Source organism: Grampus griseus (genome assembly GCF_964374135.1).
Source record: "Grampus griseus genome assembly, chromosome: 9".
Classification (NCBI taxonomy): domain Eukaryota; kingdom Metazoa; phylum Chordata; class Mammalia; order Artiodactyla; family Delphinidae; genus Grampus; species Grampus griseus.
The window spans coordinates 51,333,712-51,349,909 of record NC_139003.1 but is presented as its reverse complement, the minus strand read 5'-3'; positions in this window follow the sequence as shown (position 1 = coordinate 51,349,909).

The window sequence follows — 16,198 nt, the reverse complement described above, 5'->3', positions numbered from 1 at the left end:
TCATTTTCTGTAAGACTTTTGAATGTGTTGCTTCACTGCCTTCAAACATTCACTGTTCCTGTTGGGAAGAACAATGCCATTCTGATTCTTCCCTCTTCTTAGGAGGATCCTTCTTTTAAAGTTGGTATTCTGAAACTTCACAGTGATGTGCAATAAAGGAGATCTCTTTTCATTAATTGTGCTGGGCATTGAATGGGTCCTTTTACACTGGAAGTTCAAGTTCTTTTCTTGTATTATTTATTTAATAATTTTGTTGTTGTCTCTTATTTTCTCTTTCTGGAACTATTAATCGGATTTGGTCATGGGAATAGTTCTCTAGTGTTCTAAACTTTTCTTTCTGATTTTATTTATTTAGTCTTTTGGTTCTATTTTCTGAGCAATTTTCTCAACTTCATTTTCCAGCTCTTCTTTTGAATTCTTAAAATTTCAGATGCCTTTTCCCCCCCAAAGCTCTTTCTGGTTCCTGGATTTTCTCTTCTTCTCTCTTTACCCTCCCTTCCACTCTCCTTCCTTTTCCCACCTCCTTCCCTACCTCTTTCCCTTCCTTCCATACACTGATCTTGTTTTAGGGATGCAGTATCTTCTCTTATTGCTGAGGATGTTAATTATAGTTTATGTCGGTCTGTTCTTTATTTTTAGTTTTTTCTGTTGCCTACAAAATCTTTGTTTCCTTTGAGTTTCTTTCTTCTCTTTGTATGTTTGATTCTTGGTCTTTCATGTTAGGTTCTCCTCGGATATCTAAGGATGTTTTTGATGTTTTCATATTTAGGAGCAAGGTGCTAAAAGTTGACTGAAAGCTGTGTGTATACGTACTTGTCATTTGATAGAGTTCATGTAGAATGATTGGCCATCTCTTTGGGAAACCCAAATACTCAGCACTTATAGATCATTTCTGTGGGTCATATAGGGTATCAGAATAGGCCATCTCAAAACATGCCACTTTGGCCTGAGGATTATTTTGAGCTGAAGACACCTGGGAAGAAGCATATGCAAGGAAAGCTTTCTTCCCTCCCCTATTTGCCTAAAAGCAGGACATAAATTTGTCTCCCTTTCCCATATCAAGAAGGGTAGAATTCTTAATCACCAGGAGAGACCTTTAGACTCTTAGCAACCCAGAGACGGGCACCAAGACGAATCTACATAACAAAATATTAGATAACTCTTATCTTCCATTATTTTCCCCATATACTTACCTTCCCACAGTTTGTCATGCCTAAATGCCTAAACCTCTTTTCCTTTGTCTTATCACTTCTCCACAAATTTATTGTTCTTTGTTGAGATGCTATATAAACCTCAAGTTCTGACCACCTCTTTGAATGACTCATCATTGACTTCTCCCATGTGTATGCATGACGCACATGTTAACACGTCCTTTTTTCTCTTGTTAGTATATATCATTCTTTCAGTTTATTTTTCATTCCCAGCCACTGAATCTAAGAGAGTAGAGGAATTTTTTCCTCCCCTGCAATCATTTTTCTGGGACCATTTGACTTCTCCTGAGAAGCATTTATCGGTATCCTCCTGCCTGGCTGCCCACTGTTTAGCTGAGTATTTTTTAAGCTGAGTAGGGGACTGGTGCTCTTCTGGTTCAGTAGGTCGACTTCCATTTATCCACTTAGCCTCAGTTTTCAGTAGATGCCTCTGCACTGCCTGGTGCACTGGGGTCTAGAGACACTGATTCCATTTTTACTCCAGAATAAAGCTCCAGTGTCCTGCAATGGAAGGGGGCAGGTAGGAGGTCTGGCTGGTGGGCTGGGAGGGAGCTGGGGATTAATATTCTGCCAGTGACTTTCAATGCCTCTCCTTTCCCCTCTGCCTTTCTCAGGCTCCCACCTTGTTCCCACCTTCTTTGGCTCTGAGTGTCTCCAACCTGTGAGTCTTTCTGAGTGTCTGCATCATGAAGTGGCTCGGTTCTCACTCTCATCCGTCTCTGATGGTGGCTGGTGTTTACTTTCTTGTATCCTCTAATTCCTTGGTCCATACTACAGCTTCTCAATTTTGTGGACCTCTCTTGCCGGCTTTTCCCCCCATTGTCCTTGTCTCTTTCCCCATGTACTCATTTTAGTGTGCTTTAAAGAGCATACATTTGTATTTTCAGCTTTAAGTTAAACAGAAGACCCCTAGTCTTACAAACAAGCAAACAGTTCAAAATGTGATGTAAGCCTACTCAAGGTCACTCAGTGGCTGGAAGAATTAGAATAGAACTCTGAAGTTTGAGTTAATTGCTGTGGTGAGATTTGCTGATAAGTGGGTTCAACTAATCATCTTTCATAATTGAAACTGAGAGCCTGAATCTTCCTCCTTCTTTTTAAAATTGTATTTTTTTTGAGTTTAGTAAGCCTTTTGTTTGTTTTAACATCTTTATTGGAGTATAATTGCTTTACAATGGTGTGTTAGTTTCTGTTGTATAACAAAGTAAATCAGCTATATATATACATACATCCCCATATCTCCTCCCTCTTGTGTCTCCCTCCCACCCTCCCTATCCCTCCCCTCTAGGTGGTCATAAAGCACGGAGCTGATCTCCCTGTGCTATGCAGCTGCTTCCTACTAGCTATCTATTTTACATTTGGTAGTGTATATATGTCCATGCCACTCTCTCACTTCATCCCAGCTTACCCTTCCCCCCCCCATGTCCTCAAGTCCATTCTCTATGTCTGTGTCTTTATTCCTGTCCTGCCCCTAGGTTCTTCAAAACCATAAAATTGTATTTTTAAAACTAAAGTCTGCTTTGAGTCTTCCTAAACTCCTTCGGTATACAGGGTCATGAGAGGGTCTCACTGGGACAGTTATAGACTCCTGGTAGCACCAGTAGAAAACTCTCATCTACTAAGATTCCTAACATGCAAGTGTGTCTTGACCTACTGAAAAAGACATCCTACCTGTCAGCCCTCCATGCCCTGCAGAATAATACAGCCTGAGACATCACGGGCTGCAGTTTTAGCAAAAGTACTTTGGAGGGAGGGAAGAAGAGAGGAAGGGGGCTGGCATGCTCCAGGAAAATTAAAGAAGTTCTGAACAGTGAAGCGACAAGATGGTAACCACCAGCAGTCTGGCTAATTGAGACTTGGCTTACTAGGATGACAGCAGAGGAAGAACGAAGATTAACAGGAGAACAAAAAAGATCTAATTGGAAGCTGCATTAACTTTTTGAAGAGACAGATAATGGCTGTGAGGCAGGGCGACTGTCCATATAGACAGGCTCATAATGGAAAGGAAATAGAAGATTAATCCCCTGTGGATTCTCTACGCTTGGGCTGATTTAATATCCAAAGACCTCCTCTGAGCCTGCCTCCTCTCTCCTCCCTCTCAGCGTCATTTTTGAACCAGAAGGAAAGCATTTATGTCAAAAGAAACTTGTGGAGCTGAAAAGGGATGATAACCAGGTGGTGTCAGAGAGATGGCTGCATGTTACTGCCAGGTGCAAAACACCGAGGCTCAGAGCTGCTCAAGCCTTCCCAGGACCTTGGAGCAGACATCCTCATGGACTGTCAAAGGGCAACTGCCTGCTACTTATAGCTGAGCCAGGGTCATGGTATCTGAAGCAGATTCACAAGGAATTTGTCAAAACTATTTTGCAGGGGCTACAGGTAGAAGTGTAGGGATTTTAAACATAGAAGGAAGCCACAGAGACAAAAACAGAACAGAAAAGAAGTTTACTTGCAAAGAGATTTTGCAAGGGAGTCCAGGCTTTTAAAGGCCACTCTCCAAATAAAATATTTATATTAACAGTTCTTTAAAGAAAAGAAATATATATATATTTTTTTACTGGAGTACAATTGCTTTACAATATTGTGTTAGTTTCTGCTGTACAATGAAGTGAATCAGCTATATGTATACAAAAGAAATGTTGCCAAGACTACTATAGTATGTTTGTGGTGGGAAAACAGCAGTTGTCTCACTTGATTGTCATGGACTCAAAGGTGATTTTATATCTGGAGACATCAGGACTTCAGAAGTCAGGAAGAAAGTTTTTTTGTTGCTGTTTGTTAAGGAGTCATGACCTAATGGCTCAAGGTCTCATATACAGGCATACATACTGTGGGTTTGGTTCCAGACCACAAGTGAATATGGCAATAAAGCGACCACACGAATTTTTTGGTTTCCCAGTGCATATGAGAGTTATGTTTACTGTAGACTGTAGTCTGTTAAGTATGAGATTGCAGTACATCTAAAAAAAAAGTACATACCTTAATTAAAAAATACTTTATTGCTGAAAAGTGCTAACCATCTGAGCCTTAGCAAGTCATAATCTTTTTGCTGGTGGAGGGTCCTGCCTCGACGTTGATGGCTCCTGACTGATCAGGGTGGATGGTTGCTGAAGGGTGGGGCGATTGTGGCAGTTTCTTGAAATAAAACAACAATGAAGTTAGCTGCACCGATTTTCTCTTCCTTTCATGAACCATTTCTCTATAGCATGCAATGCTGCCTGATAGCATTTTATCCACAGTGGAACTTCTATCAGAATTGGAGTCAATCCTCTCAAACCCTGCAGCTGCTTTATCAACTAACTTTATGTAATATTCTAAATTCTTTGTTATCATTTCAGCAATCTTCACAGCATCTTCACCAGGAATGAAGAAGAAACTACCTTCTTTGCTCATCAATAAGAAGCAACTCCTCATCTTTTATCATGAGATTGCAGCAATTCAGTCACATCTTCAGGCTCCATGTGTAATTCTAGTTCTGTTACTATTACATCTGTTGTTACTTCCTCCACTGAAGTCTTGAGCCCTTCACAGTCATCTATGAGGGTTGGAATCAATTTCTTCTAAACTCCTGTTAAAGTTGATATTTTGACCTTTTCCTATGAATCACAAATGTTCTTAATCACATCTAGAATGATGAATCCTTTCCAGAAGGTTTTCAATTTACTTGCCCAGATCCATCAGTGGAATCACTATCTATGGCAGCTATAGTCTTATGAAATGTATTTCTTAGTAAGATTTGAAAGCTGAAATTACTCCTTGATCCATGGGCTGCAGCATGGATGTTGTGTTAGCAGGCATGAAAACATTAATCTCCTGTACATCTCCATCAGGGCTCTTGAATGGCCAGGTGCATTGTCAATGAGCAATAATATTTTAAAATGAATATTTTTTCCAATAGTAGATCTTAAAAATGGGCTTAAAATATTCAGCAAAGCCTGGATGTGCTGTCATTCTGGCTTTGTTCTTCCATTTATCGAGTACAGGCAGAGTAGATTTAGCATAATTCTTCAGGGCTCTGGGATTTTCAGAGTGGTAAATGAGCATTGTCTTCAGTTTAGAGTCATCAGCGGTATTAGCCTCTAGCAAGAGAGTCAGCTTGTCCTTTGAAGCTTTGAAGCCAGGCATTGACTTCTCTCTAGCTATGAAAGTGCTGGATGGCATCTTTTTCCAAGATAAGGCTGTTTTGTCTACATTGAAAATCTGTTGTTTAGCGCAGTCACCTTCACTAATTATCTTAGCTAGTCCTTCTGGATAACTTGCTGCAGCTTCTACATCAGCACTTGCTGCTTCTCCTTGCACTTCTATGTTATGGACATGCTTTCTTTCCTTAAACCTCATGAACCAACCTCTGCTAAATTAAACTTTTCTTCCGCAGCTTCCTCACTTCTCTCAGCCTTCATAAAATTGAAGAGAGTTAGGGCCTTGCTCTAGACTAGGGTTTGGCTTTAGGGAATGTTGTGGTTGGTTTGATCTTCTATCCAGGCCCCTAAAACTTTCTCCATATCAGCAAAAAAGCTGCTTTGCTTTCTTTATTCATGTGTTCACTGGAGTAGCACTTTTAATTTCATTTAAGAACTGTTTCTTTGCATTTACAATGTGGCTGACTGCTACAGGAGCCCTAGCTTTTAGCCTGTCTTGGCCTTCGACATGCCTTCCTCACTAAGCATAATCATTTCTAAATTTTGATTTAAAGTGAGAGACACGTGACTCTTCCTTTTGCTTGAACACTTAGAGGCCATTGTAGGATTATTAATTGGCCTAATTTCAATATTGGTGTGTCTCAGGGAATAAGAAGGCCTGAGGAGAGGGAGAGAGATGGGGAAACAGCTGGTCAGTGGGACAGTCAGAACACACACAACATTTATCAAGTTTGCTGTCTTATATGGGTGTGGTTCATTGTGCCCCGAAACAATTATGATAATAACATCAAAGATCACTGATCACAGATCACCGTAACGAATATAATAATCATGAAAAAGTTTGAAATATTGCGAGAATTACCTAAATGTGACACAGAGACATGAAGTGAGCAAATCTTGTTGGAAAAATGGCACCAATAGACTTGCTCAACACAGGCTTGCCACAGACCTTCAATTTGTAAAAAAAACCATAATATCTTCAAAACGCAATAAAGCAAGGTGCCAAAAAACGAGGTATGCCTGTATTTTGAGAGTCAGAGCTACAGTGGGCAATCCTGTTTTTGTTTCTTGTTTTGCTGCTGTTACTGTAGTTCTCCAGTGCAAAGTACTTTCTGGCGGTGGGCTGGGAATGGTTTGCAGTACTCATTAAGGAGGCAGAACAAGGTGTCAGTTTGCTTTCCAATCCTCCAAGTCCTTACTTCTCCCCCAGACATGCTGATTTGATCACATACGTTTAGTTAGCACTTTTATAATTCACATCATTAATTTGATGTTTTATTTGGCTGGTTTACAAACATAGATGTAACAAGGGATGTTTATTAATGCACAAATACCTCCTTATGATGTTAATAAAACTAGAGCCAAAGGATACTAAGGCTGGGGAGTTAGTTTCTGTCTGAAAGTTTTATAAAGCCTTCAGGGCTGAATCTTTATCCTTTTTATGTGCTAGAAGTATTTTTATTCCTTTATTAATTTATCTACTGCAACCAAGAGCCATCCAATTCTCCTCTCCCAGGTTCACTGCAGTACCACTGTTCCTGGCTAGCCAGGACATGACATTCTTTACCATCAATAAAGCTAGGATTTCATGAGCCACATAACAGGTGCCAAGCCAATTTTTTTGTAGAAAATTTATAGGGATCATTTTCACATATGATGTATACCTCCTGATCCTTAATCATTGGCTTATCATACCCAATTACATGAAATTTCTTTTTCTATGTGACATTTCTAGCATGGTCAAGATTATAAATTCAATTTTTCCAGTTATATTCTAGTAGAAAGATAGGCATATTCTTACGAAAAATACGTAAATAACATGGTCTTAGAAAGTAAAAACATTAGTAAACTCTTTGCATGATGTTTAGTCATTGTTACCTGTATTTTGAGTTATTTTGGAGAAAAGACTGATCAATTTATGTCACCTTTTCCAGAATCATAAATCTTAGATTTTTTGATTATTTATTAGCTTATAATCTTATTAAGATCTTTCACAGAATTCTTTCCTGAATTTTGAGAGTTTGGTTGAAACAAGATACCATTTGAAGTGGATTTCATTTTAATTTAATACATGTATATGTATACGCATATGTACATATGTATAGCCTATTAAATTGAAATTTAGAGACAGATCAAGAAGAAATAAAAAGGATTTTCTCATGTGCCCATTAAAAATATGCTACTAATCATACCTGAGTCAGTTTCATTTCGTCTTAGGAAATTAATTCTTGTTTTGCTGATCTTAATGTTAGAAGGCTATTTCATGAATTTATCTGCTTCTGGACCAAGAGTCCAGACTTAGGCCTTTGGTACAGACTGACAGATGTCTGTTGGTGATGACAGTTTCAGCTTACCCTGGAAAACCTACACCGATTTTTCTATTACTTTAATATTACTAGTTAAGAGAACATGCAGCATACTGAGGCTCTTTTAATATTTCTTCCAGAAGACTCAAACTTCTAATCTGTAGTTTGTAGCAGGAACCTTTAGGCAACTTTGAGGAAAAAGCAAAACACACCGGTCAGTGATAAGCTCAATAACAAACAACAATAACAGAAAGAGGGAAGATGAACTCCTCTCTTGGAATATAATATTGATACATTTTGGAATTTAGAAGGAGTTATTCAATGACTACCCTACAATGAAAATATATTGTGGACAAGGTGGACATTGACAAATTTGCAGGGCCTTTTAACTCATGCCACAATGTGAGTGCTATCATTGTTCCAAATGAGTACAGATATTTAAACCTAAAAACAAAATTTTAATTTTTGGAAAAAATGTCTTTGTTGGGAGTTATTGTGCCAGCCTTTGTACGTGACCATCAGTATATTTCTATCCAAGTCTGAAAGATATTCAATTCTAAAACATATTCAGATGTTTTTAACATCTTTATTGGAGTATAATTGCTTTACAATTGTGTCTTTCTACTTTATAACAAAGTGAATCAGCTATACATATACATATATCCCCATTACTCTTCCCTCTTGCATCTCCCTCCCACCCTCCCTATCCCACCTCTCTAGGTGGTCACAAAGCACCGAGCTGACCTCCCTGTGCTATGCGGCTGCTTCCCACTAGCTATCGGTTTTGCATTAGGTAGTGTATATATGTCCATGCCCTCTCTCACTTCGTCCCAGCTTAGCCACTGTCTCACTTAGTCCCAGCTTACCCTTACTCTTCCCCATCCCACGTCCTCAAGTCCATTCTCTACGTCTGTGTCTTTATTCTTGTCCTGCCCCTACGTTCTTCAGAACATTTTTCTTTTTGATTCTACATATGTGTGTTAGCATGTGGTATGTGTTCTTCTCTTTCTGACTTACTTCACTCTTCATGACAGACTCTAGGACAATCCACCTCACTAAAAATAACTCAATTTCATTTCTTTTTATGGCTGGGTAGTATTCCGTTGTATATATGTGCCACATCTTCTTTATCCATTCATCTGTCGATGGACAGTTAGGTTGCTTCCATGTCCTGGCTACTGTAAATAGAGCTGCAGTGAACACTGTGCTATGTAATTCTTTTAGAATTATGGTTTTCTCAGGGTATATGCCCAGTAGTGAGATTGCTGGGTCATATGGTAGTTCTATTTTTAGTTTTTTAAGGAACCTCTAAACTGTTCTCCATAGTGGCTGTATCAATTTACATTCCCAGCAACAGTGCAAGAGGATTCCCTTTTCTCCACACCCTCTCCAGCATTTATTGTTTGTAGATTTTTTGATGATGGCCATTCTGACTGGTGTGAGCAGATACCTCATTGTAGTTTTGATTTGCATTTCTCTAATGATTAGTGATGTTGAGCATCATTTCATGTGTTTGTTGGCAATCTGTATATCTTCCTTGCAGAAATGCCTGTTGAGCTCTTCTGCCCATTTTTGTATTGGGTTCTTTGTTTTTTTGATATTAAGCAACATGAGCTGCTTATAAATTTTGGAGATAATCCTTTGTCAGTGCTTTATTTGCAAATATTTTCTCCCATTCTGAGGGTTGTCTTTTCATCTTGTTTATGTTTTCCATTGCTGTGCAAAAGCTTTGAAGTTTCATTAGGTCCCATTTGTTTATTTTTGTTTTTATTTCCATTTCTCTAGGAGGTGGGTCAAAAAGGATCTTGCTGTGATTGATGTCATAGAGTGTTCTGCCTATGTTTTCCTCTAAGAGTTTTATAGTGTCTGGCCTTACATATAGGTCTTTTATCCATTTTGAGTTTCTTTTTGTGTATGGTGTTAGGGAGTGTTCTCATTTCATTCTTTTACATGTAGCTGTCCAGTTTTCCCAGCACCACTTATTGAAGAGGCTTTGATTTCTCCATTGTATATTCTTGCCTCCTTTGTCAAAAAAAAGGTGACCATATGTGCGTGGGTTTATCTCTGGGCTTTCTATCCTGTTCCATTGATCTATATTTCTGTTTTTATGCCAGTACCATACTCACTTGATTACTGTAGCTTTGTAGTACAGTCTGAAGTCTGGGAGCCTGATTTCTCCAGTTCAGTTTTTTCTTTCTCAAGATTGCTTTGGCTTTTTGGGGTCTTTTGTGTTTCCACACAAATTGTGAAATTTTTTGTTCTAGTTCTGTGAAAAATGCCAGTGGTAGTTTGATAGGGATTTCATTGAATCTGTAGATTGCTTTGGGTAGTAGAGTCATTTTCACAATGTTGATTCTTCCAATCCAAGACCATGGTATACCTCTCCATCTGTTTGTATCATCTTTAATTTCCTTCATCAGTGTCTTATAGTTTTCTGCATAAAGGTCTTTTGTCTCCTTAGGTAGGATTATTCCTAGGTATTTTATTCTTTTTGTTGCAATGGTAAATGGGAGTGTTTCCTTAATTTCTCTTTCAGATTTTTCATCATTAGTGTATAGGAATGCAAGAGATTTCTGTGCATTAATTTTGTATCCTGCTACTTTACCAAATTCATTGATTAGCTCTAGTAGTTTTCTGGTAGCATTGTCAGGATTCTCTAAGTATAGTATCATGTCATCTGCAAACAGTGGCAGCTTTACTTCTTCTTTTCCGATTTGGATTTCTTTTATTTCTTTTTCTTCTCTGATTGCTGTGGCTAAAACTTCCAAAACTGTGTTGAATAATAATGGTGAGAGTGGACAACCTTGTCTTGTTCCTGATCTTAGAGGAAATGGTTTCAGTTTTTCACCACTGAGAATGATGTTGGCTGTGGGTTTATCATATATGGCCTTTATTATGTTGAGGTAGGTTCCCTCTATGCCTACTTTCTGGAGAGTTTTTATTATAAATGGGTGTTGAATTTTGTCAAAAGCTTCTTCTGCATCTATCGAGATGATCATATGCTTTTTATCCTTCAGTTTGTTAATATGGTTTATCGCATTGATCGATTTGCGAATATTGAAGAATCCTTGCATTGCTGTGAATAACCCCACCTGATCATGGTGTATGATCCTTTTCATGTGCTGTTGAATTCTGTTTGCTAGTATTTTGTTGAGGATTTTTGCATCTATATTCATCAGTGATATTGGCCTGTAGTTTTCTTTCTTTGTGACATCTTTGTCTGGTTTTGGTATCAGGGTGATTGTGGCCTCGTAGAATGAGTTTGGGAGTGTTCCTCCCTCTGCTATATTTTGGAAGAGTTTGAGAAGGATAGGTGTTAGCTCTTCTCTAAATGTTTGATAGAATTCACCTGAGAAGCCATCTGGTCCTGGGCTTTTGTTTTTTGGAAGGTTTTAAATCACAGTCTCAATTTCAGTGCTTGTGATTGGTCTGTTTATATTTTCTATTTCTTCTTGGTTCAGTTTCAGAAGGTTGTGCTTTTCTAAGAATTTGTCCATTTCTTCCAGGTTGTCCATTTTATTGGCATATAGTTGCTTATAGTAATCTCTCATGATCTTTTGTATTTCTTCAGTGTCAGTTGTTACTTCTCCTTTTTCATTTCTAATTCTGCTTATTTGAGTCTTCTCTCTTTTTTTCTTGATGAGTCTGGCTAATGGTTTATCAATTTTATTTATCTTCTCAAAGAACCAGCTTTTAATTTTATTGATCTTTGCTATTGTTTCCTTCTTTTCTTTTTCATTTATTTTCTATCTAATCTTTATGATTTCTTTCCTTCTGGTAACTTTGGGGTTTTTTTAATCTTCTTTCTCTAATTGCATTAGGTGTAAGGGTAGGTTGTTTATTTGAGATGATTCTTGTTTCTTGAGGTAGGATTGTATTGCTATAAACCTCCCTCTTAGAACTGCTTTTGCTGCATCCAATAGGTTTTTGGTCATCATGTTCTCACTGTCATTTGTTTCTAGGTACTTTTTGTTTTCCTCTTTGATTTCTTCAGTGATCTCTTGGTTATTTAGTAGTGTATTGTTTAGCTTCCATTGTTTGTATTTTTTAGATTTTTTTCCTGTAATTGATATCTAGTCTCATAGCATTGTGGTCAGAAAAGATACTTGATATGATTTCAATTTTCTTAAATTTACCAAGGCTTGATTTGTGACCCAAGATATGATCTATCCTGGAGAATGTTCCATGAACACTTGAGAAGAAAGTGTATTCTGTTGTTTTTGGATGGAATGTCCTATGAATATCAATTAAGTCCATCTCGTTTAATGTATCATTGAAAGTTTGTGTTTCCTTATTTATTTCCATTTTGGATGATCTGTCCATTGGTGAAAGTGGGGTGTTAAAGTCCCCTACTATGATTGTATTGCTGTCAATTTCCCGTTTTATGGCTGTTAGCACTTGCCTTATGTATTGAGGTGCTCCTATGTTGGGTGCTTAAATATTTACAATTGTTATATCTTCTTCTTGGGTTGATCCCTTGATCATTATGTAGTGTCCTTCTTTGTCTCTTGTAATAGTCTTTCTTTTAAAGTCTATTTTGTCTGATATGAGAATTGCTACTCCAGCTTTCTTTTGATTTCCATTTGCATGGAGTATCTTTTTCCATCCCCACACTTTCAGTCTGTATGTGAGACAGCATATATACAGGTCTTGTTTTTGGATCCATTCAGCCAGTCTATGTCTTTTGGTGGGAGCATTTAATCCATTTGCATTTAAGGTACTTATCAATATGTATGTTCCTATTTCCATTTCCTTAATTGCTTTGGGTTTATTATTGTAGGTCTTTTCCTTCTCTTGTGTCTCCTGCCTAGAGAAGTTCCTTTAGCATTTGTTGTAAAGCTGGTTTGGTGGTGCTGAATTCTTTTAGTTTTTGCTTGACTGTAAAGGTTTTAATTTCTCCATCAAATCTCAGTGAGATCCTTGCTGGGTAGAGTAATCTTGTTTGTAACGTTTTCCCTTTCATCACTTTATATATGTCCTGCCACTCCCTTCTGACTTGCGGACTTTTTGCTGAAAGATCAGCTGTTAACCTTATGGGGATTCCCTTGTATGTTATTTTTCCCTTGCTGCTTTTAATAATTTTTCTTTGTATTTAATTTTTGATAGTTTGATTAATATGTGTCTTGGCATGTTTCTCTTTGGATTTATCCTGTATGGGACTCTCTGTGCTTCCTGGACTTGATTGACTATTTCCTTTCCCATATTAGGGAAGTTTTCACTATAATTTCTGCAAATATTTTCTCAGTCCCCTTATTTTTCTCTTTTTCTTCTGGGACCCCTATAGTTTGAATGTTGGTTCATTTAATGTTGTCCCAGAGGTCTCTGAGACTGTCCTCTGTCCTTTTCATTCTTTTTTCTTTATTCTTCTCCACGGTAGTTATTTCCAGTATTTTATTTTCCAGGTCACTTATCTGTTATTCTGCCTCTGTTATTCTGCTATTGATTCCTTTTAGAGCAATTTTAATTTCATTTATTGTGTTCATCATTGTTTGTTTGCTCTTTAGTTCTTCTAGGTCCCTGTTAAACATTTCTTGTATTCTGTTTCCAAGATTTTGGATCATCTTTACTATCATTACTATGCATTTTTTTCAGGTAGACTGCCTATTTCCTGTTCATTTGTTTGGTCTGGTGAGTTTTTACCTTGCTCCTTCAACTGCTGTGTTTTTCTGTCTTCTCGTTTTGCTTAACTTACTGTGTTTGTGGTCTCCTTTTCACAGGCTGCAGGTTCGTCATTCCTGTTTGTTTTGGTGTCTGGCCCTAGTGGCTAAGGTTGGTTCAGTGCGTTGTGGAGGCTTCCTGGTAGAGGGGTCTGGTGCCTGTGTTCTGGTGGATGAGGCTGGATCTTCTCTTTCTGGTGGGCAGGACTGCTTCTGGTGGTGTGTTTTGTAGTGTCTGTGACCTTATTATGATTTTAGGCAGCCTCTCTGCTAATGGGTGGGGTTGTGTTCCTGTCTTGCTGGTTGTTTGGCACAGTGTATCCAGCACTGTAGCTTGCTGGTCGTTGAATTGAGCTGGGTCTTAGCGTTGAGATGGAGATCTCTGGGAGAGCTTTCGCTGTTTGATGTTACGTTGAACTGGGAGGTTTCTGGGGATCAATGTTCTGAACTTGGCTCTCCCACCTCAGAGGCTCAGGCCTGACACCGGCCAGAGCAGCAAGACCCTGTCAGCCGCACGGCTCAGAAGAAAAGGGAGAAAAAGAAAGAAAGAGAGAAAGAGAGAGAGAGAGAGAGAGAGAGAGGGAGGGAGGGAGGGAGGGAGGGAGGGAGAGAGAGAGAGAGAGAGAGGGAGGGAGGGAGAGAGAGAGAGAGAAAGAAAGAAAGAAAGAGAAGGAAGGAAAGAAGGAAGGGAGAAAGAAAGAAAGAAAAAGAAAAAGAAAGAAAGAAAGAAAAAAGAAAGTTATTAAAATAGAAAAAAATTATTTAAAAAGTAATTAATAAAAAAGAAAGAAAGCAAGAAGAGAGCAACCAAACCAAAAAACAAATCCACCTTGATAACGAGCACTAAAAACTATACTTAAAAAAAAAAACCCTAAAACGGACAGTTAGACCCCTAGGACAAATGGCAAAAGCAAAGCTATACAGACAAAATCACACAAAGAAGCATACACATACACACAAAATGAGAAAAAGAGAAAAATATGTATATATAAAAAAAAGAAGAGAGCAACCTAATCAATAAACAAATATACCAATGATAATAAGTTCTAAATACTAAACTAAGGTAAACATAAATGCAGAAAACAATTAGATGCAGAAAGCAAACTCCAAGTGTACAGTTGCTCCTGAAGTCCATTGCCTTAATTTTGGGATGATTCGTTGTCTATTCAGGTATTCTGCAGATGCAGGGTACATCAAGTTGATTGTGGAGATTAAATCAACTGCTCCTGAGACTGCTGGGAGAGATTTCCCCTTCTTTTTTTTGTTCGCACCTCCTGGGGTTCAGCTTTTGATTGGCCCCACCTCTGCGTGTAGGTCACCTGAGGGTGTCTGTTCCCCGCCCAGACAGATGGGGGTTAAAGGAGCCACTGATTCGGGGGCTCTGGCTCACTGAGGCCAGGGGGAGGGAGGGGTACGGAGTGCGGGGCGAGCCTTTGGCGGCTAAGGCTGGCGTGACGTTGCACCAACCTGAGGCGAACCGTGTGTTCTCCCGGGGAAGTTGTCCCTGGGTTTCGGGACCCTGGAGGTGGCGGGCTGCACAGGCTCCCGGGAGGGGAGGTGTGGATAGTGACCTGTGCTCGCACACAGGCTTCTTGGTGGCGGCAGCAGCAGCCTTAGAGTCTCATGCCCGTCTCTGGGGTCCGCGCTGATAGCCGCAGCTCGTGCCAGTCTCTGGAGCTTGTTAAGGCGGCGCTCTTAATCCCCTCTCCCCGTGCACCGCAAAACAAAGAGGCAAGAAAAAGTCTCTTGCCTCTTCGACAGCTCCAGACTTTTTCCCGGACTCCCTCCCGGCTAGCTGTGGCGCACTAGCCCCCTTCAGGCTGTGTTCACGCAGCCAACCCCAGTCCTCTCTCTGGGATCTAAGCTCCGAAGCCGGAGCCTCAGCACCCAGCCCCCGCCCGCCCTTGCGGGTGAGCAGACAAGCCTCTCAGGCTGGTGAGTGCTGGTCGCCCCGATCCTCTGTGCGGGAATCTCTCTGCTTTGACCTCCGCACCCCTGTTGCAGCACTCTCCTCCGAGGCTCCGAAGCTTCCCCCCCTCTGCCACCCGCAGTCTCCACCCGCAAAGGGGCTTCCTACTGTGTGGAAACCTTTCCTCCTTCACAGCTCCCTCCCACTGGTGCAGGCCCCCTCCCTATTCTTTTGTCTCTGTTTTTTCTTTTGCCCTACCCAGGTACGTGGGGAGTTTCTTGCCTTTGGGGAGGTCTGAGGTCTTCTACCAGCGTTCAGTAGGTGTTCTGTAGGAGCTGTTCCACATGTAGATGTATTTCTGATGTATTTGTGGGGAGGAAGGTGATCTCCACGGCTTGCTCCTCAGCCATCTTGAAGGTCTCTCCCCTTTCTGTGCCTCGGATTGCTGTTCAGTACAAAACCTACCCGAAAGGGTTATTGTAATTATTAAACCGGTTGGTAAGCGTAGCGCACTTAGAAGAGTACCCAGCAAGCAGTAAGACCTCTGCTTGTAACCGAGCAGGACTCCATGGGGCCTTCCCAGATCAGGCCTTTCCCCATATCCTCTGCTTTAGCTCTTCTGAAGTACCTAGGTAACCCAAATTCATATTAATAACATTTTATTTGTGTATAATTAACTTAGGAAGGTTGAGGTTCCCTTTTGATGTCCTAGCTCTTTTATTATTGGGGGCTTTGGTAAATATTGTGGAGGTATGTAGAAATATGGAGACTTTCTGACATACCCAATTATTTCTAGTAATTCTTCTTTTATAAGGAGAGGGAACAAATCTTTGATATTATCCAATCTGGAAAATCCCAAAGGCTAGTTTATGTTATAAGGAGGAATTATTTTGAATGTGGGTCCTAAATTGGAAAAGGAAACTTTCAAAATATTTGTCATAGCAAGTAAGGTATGGGCTTAAGTCAAAGGTGACTA